The sequence below is a fragment of the Schistocerca serialis genome, unplaced genomic scaffold (genome assembly GCF_023864345.2).
Source record: "Schistocerca serialis cubense isolate TAMUIC-IGC-003099 unplaced genomic scaffold, iqSchSeri2.2 HiC_scaffold_1380, whole genome shotgun sequence".
NCBI classification, from domain to species: domain Eukaryota; kingdom Metazoa; phylum Arthropoda; class Insecta; order Orthoptera; family Acrididae; genus Schistocerca; species Schistocerca serialis.
The window spans coordinates 7501-12500 of NW_026047603.1; the positions used below are offsets into that span (position 1 = coordinate 7501).

The window sequence follows — 5000 nt, forward strand, 5'->3', positions numbered from 1 at the left end:
CTTCCGGTGTCCGGGCCTGGTGAGGTTTCCCGTGTTGAGTCAAATTAAGCCGCAGGCTCCACTCCTGGTGGTGCCCTTCCGTCAATTCCTTTAAGTTTCAGCTTTGCAACCATACTTCCCCCGGAACCCAAAAGCTTTGGTTTCCCGGAGGCTGCCCGCCGAGTCATCGGAGGAACTGCGGCGGATCGCTGGCTGGCATCGTTTATGGTTAGAACTAGGGCGGTATCTGATCGCCTTCGAACCTCTAACTTTCGTTCTTGATTAATGAAAACATACTTGGCAAATGCTTTCGCTTCTGTTCGTCTTGCGACGATCCAAGAATTTCACCTCTAACGTCGCAATACGAATGCCCCCGCCTGTCCCTATTAATCATTACCTCGGGTTCCGAAAACCAACAAAATAGAACCGAGGTCCTATTCCATTATTCCATGCACACAGTATTCAGGCGGGCTTGCCTGCTTTAAGCACTCTAATTTGTTCAAAGTAAACGTGCCGGCCCACCGAGACACTCACTCAAGAGCACCCTGGTAGGATTGCAACGGGGTCCGCCTCGGGACGCACGAGCACGCACGAGGCGCGTCGCACGCCTTCAGCTCGCCCCACCGGCAGGACGTCCCACGATACATGCCAGTTAAACACCGACGGGCGGTGAACCAACAGCGTGGGACACAAATCCAACTACGAGCTTTTTAACCGCAACAACTTTAATATACGCTATTGGAGCTGGAATTACCGCGGCTGCTGGCACCAGACTTGCCCTCCAATAGATACTCGTTAAAGGATTTAAAGTGTACTCATTCCGATTACGGGGCCTCGGATGAGTCCCGTATCGTTATTTTTCGTCACTACCTCCCCGTGCCGGGAGTGGGTAATTTGCGCGCCTGCTGCCTTCCTTGGATGTGGTAGCCGTTTCTCAGGCTCCCTCTCCGGAATCGAACCCTGATTCCCCGTTACCCGTTACAACCATGGTAGGCGCAGAACCTACCATCGACAGTTGATAAGGCAGACATTTGAAAGATGCGTCGCCGGTACGAGGACCGTGCGATCAGCCCAAAGTTATTCAGAGTCACCAAGGCAAACGGACCGGACGAGCCGACCGATTGGTTTTGATCTAATAAAAGCGTCCCTTCCATCTCTGGTCGGGACTCTGTTTGCATGTATTAGCTCTAGAATCACCACAGTTATCCAAGTAACGTGGGTACGATCTAAGGAACCATAACTGATTTAATGAGCCATTCGCGGTTTCACCTTAATGCGGCTTGTACTGAGACATGCATGGCTTAATCTTTGAGACAAGCATATGACTACTGGCAGGATCAACCAGGGAGCTGCGTCAACTAGAGCTGAGCAGCCGGCCGCCCGGGAGTGTGTCCCGGGGGCCCGCGCGAACACGCAAGCGTCCGCTCAATTATTCTGCAAACAGGAGGAGGCTGAGCTCCCCTGCACCATACACCTCGAAACCCTCTCAGGTCCCGGCGGCGCGCAGCGCCGTCCTAAGTACTTGGTCGGGTTCGAGAGAGGCGCAATCGCCCGGGGTTTGGCGAGTAGACGCTTTAGGTGCGACCACCCGTGCTCCCAACTGAGCTTGCCGCTGCCGACAGAGGCCCGGGAGCGTGCTGTCGTGGCATTGCCGGCGGGAGACAACACGCGCCACCTACGGTGACCGGCAGCTCCAACGCCAGCGCCACAGAAGGACAAAAGCCCCACTTGGGTGCCGAAGCGAACTCTCCCAGCACAGCGCACGCGCCAACACGTCCGCACAGCTGCGATACAAACCACCTGCGAGAACCGCAGAGGCGACCGAGCAGCAGACGGCGTCGCGGCGCCGAGCGCCGGGCGGCGGCGCATCCTCAGCGCACACAGTCCTCAATCGGACCAGCACACTGCAGATGTCCACCGCGCTTCGCACCGGGCCCGCGAGGACCTACTTTGGCCGCACGGCGCCGCGTGCAGGGTGCGCCGGCGCGCAGCTGCGCCGCCTGCCGCCTCCGTCGGCCGGCGCGCCTGCCACTGGCCGCCCCCACCAGCCGGCTGTAGCGCGTGCGCCCACGCACCGCGCGGCCAGCACGCCGGGAGGCCCCCCCTCACCGGCCGGGGACGGTCCCACCCAGCCACCGCCGCGTATCGCTTCACACCCAGATGCCATTCACGTTCGTGGGCATGGTGGGTATCGCTGGAACAACCGGTTGGTAGCTCAACCGATCGTCGCCATCACTGATTCACCTCTAGCGAGAACAACCGCACCACAACGGTTTACCAGTTGTTCATTTGCGTAACGTCACCAGCAAACGTAGGCGTCCATCGCCATTTGCAAATTCAACGATTGTTGCATGCCTGTGTCAGGTGTCACGACACACTATGTCTGCCCACATACACGCAACAACATGTGCACGCTTCGCGAACACGTGGAAGGTGGCCCCCGTACGTATGCGATGTCCATTGCGCGAACGACTGTCAACCGGCCTCTGTCGCATGTCGCAGATGTGGAACGCAGTGCACCATGCTATCACGGTGTGTGAGAAGAGACGACTACGTCTGACAACACGCGCCACTACATCAACAGACGGCTCATGCTGATCGCCATCCAGGGCATACCACACTGCAATCCAGCTCTTATAGGGAGACGACACGTAGCTGAGTGCACAACATTTGGACCGCATGGTTCGCCGTTGTTGGCGCAGTCGTTGTACGGTCACATGTACCACGATGTATCATTCAGTACATGAGGACCAATGTGCAGTACAGTGTGTGATTTGGACGTACAACATCAGCGGACAGTTGACACAGGCCGTACCACAGCGTAGGCTAAGTGCTTCGCCATGCGAATGCCAATGAACAACTGCAAATGCCAATGAACAACTGCAAAGGGCATTGAGCATGTACGTCCTGCTGCCATCCACATTACAGTGTATAGCTGCAAGGTGTTTAACATGAAGCGATACACTGGGGACCGGGCAGTGCGAGTAGCAAACTATATTGCGGGGGTTGCAGTTAGGCAACACTACACTAATTTAACGCGTCGTATGACAATTACAGAGCAGGTTAAGGCCCAACGTGTGTTGGGTTAAGGCCCAACGTGTGTTGGGTTAAGGCCCAACGTGTGTTGGGTTAAGGCCCAACGTGTGTTGGGTTAAGGCCCAACGTGTGTTGGGTTAAGGCCCAACGTGTGTTGGGTTAAGGCCCAACGTGTGTTGGGTTAAGGCCCAACGTGTGTTGGGTTAAGGCCCAACGTGTGTTGGGTTAAGGCCCAACGTGTGTTGGGTTAAGGCCCAACGTGTGTTGGGTTAAGGCACAACGTGTGTTGGGTTAAGGCCCAACGTGTGTTGGGTTAAGGCCCAACGTGTGTTGGGTTAAGGCCCAACGTGTGTTGGGTTAAGGCCCAACGTGTGTTGGGTTAAGGCCCAACGTGTGTTGGGTTAAGGCCCAACGTGTGTTGGGTTAAGGCCCAACGTGTGTTGGGTTAAGGCCCAACGTGTGTTGGGTTAAGGCCCAACATAGGTTGGGTTAAGGCCCAACATAGGTTGGGTTAAGGCCCAACATAGGTTGGGTTAAGGCGCAACATAGGTTGGGTTAAGGCGCAACATAGGTTGGGTTAAGGCGCAACATAGGTTGGGTTAAGGCGCAACATAGGTTGGGTTAAGGCGCAACATAGGTTGGGTTAAGGCGCAACATAGGTTGGGTTAAGGCGCAACATAGGTTAGGTTAAGGCGCAACATAGGTTAGGTTAAGGCGCAACATAGGTTAGGTTAAGGCGCAACATAGGTTAGGTTAAGGCGCAACATAGGTTAGGTTAAGGCGCAACATAGGTTAGGTTAAGGCGCAACATAGGTTAGGTTAAGGCGCAACATAGGTTAGGTTAAGGCGCAACATAGGTTAGGTTAAGGCGCAACATAGGTTAGGTTAAGGCGCAACATAGGTTAGGTTAAGGCGCAACATAGGTTAGGTTAAGGCGCAACATAGGTTAGGTTAAGGCGCAACATAGGTTAGGTTAAGGCGCAACATAGGTTAGGTTAAGGCGCAACATAGGTTAGGTTAAGGCGCAACATAGGTTAGGTTAAGGCGCAACATAGGTTAGGTTAAGGCGCAACATAGGTTAGGTTAAGGCGCAACATAGGTTAGGTTAAGGCGCAACATAGGTTAGGTTAAGGCGCAACATAGGTTAGGTTAAGGCGCAACATAGGTTAGGTTAAGGCGCAACATAGGTTAGGTTAAGGCGCAACATAGGTTAGGTTAAGGCGCAACATAGGTTAGGTTAAGGCGCAACATAGGTTAGGTTAAGGCGCAACATAGGTTAGGTTGAGGCACAATATAGGTTAGGTTGAGGTACCGTATAGGTTAGGTTAAGGTACAGTATAGTTTAGGTTAAGGTACAGTATAGTTTAGGTTAAGGTACAGTATAGTTTAGGTTAAGGTACAGTATAGTTTAGGTTAAGGTACAGTATAGTTTAGGTTAAGGTACAGTATAGTTTAGGTTAAGGTACAGTATAGTTTAGGTTAAGGTACACATTGTTGTATGGAAAGGTGTAATGGGGGGGGGGGGGGCGGCCGGTCGGTTTGTTGATTGTGATTATAGTAAGTGGATGCCTGCGGCATCATCTGATTTGCCACGTCAGGATGCACCTTTGGCTCATGACAGGCGGCGCTCCGATTCCATGCTTGTGGCAGACCTGTGTCTTTCATTCCTGCCATTGTTTGTGTGCTGTGAGAGGAGGCAGTATTGTGATGTTGGGTGCACCCCTGTGTAGGACATGTGTGGGTGTTGGTGGCTTAGCTGAGCAATGGTGGTTGTCGGGGGGGTGGGATATTCCGTTTTCTGAGTGGACCTCCCAGTCTGGTTATGACAGTGTGGATTGTCTCATGTGGCGGAGAGGATGCACTGGGTGTTGTTCCATGCTGGTGCTTACATATTGTCTGTGTGCGTGTTACAGGCGGAGAGTAGTGCGTGATAAGAGTGTGTGGCTGCCGTGTGGTTGTGATTGTGAGCAGAGTCTTTCAGCATG

General features: G+C 53.6%; 1 non-coding gene across 1 annotated transcript in view; it reads right to left on the reverse strand.

Moving 5' to 3' along the window:
• The window catches only part of LOC126442579 (small subunit ribosomal RNA), a 1910-nt gene extending 583 nt beyond the window's left edge, over positions 1–1327 (reverse strand). Inside the window, exon 1 of the ribosomal RNA XR_007581551.1 lies at positions 1–1327. This exon is cut by the window's left edge and continues 583 nt beyond it. This is a non-coding gene — a ribosomal RNA (small subunit ribosomal RNA).
• Positions 1328–5000: the final 3673 nt, after the last annotated feature.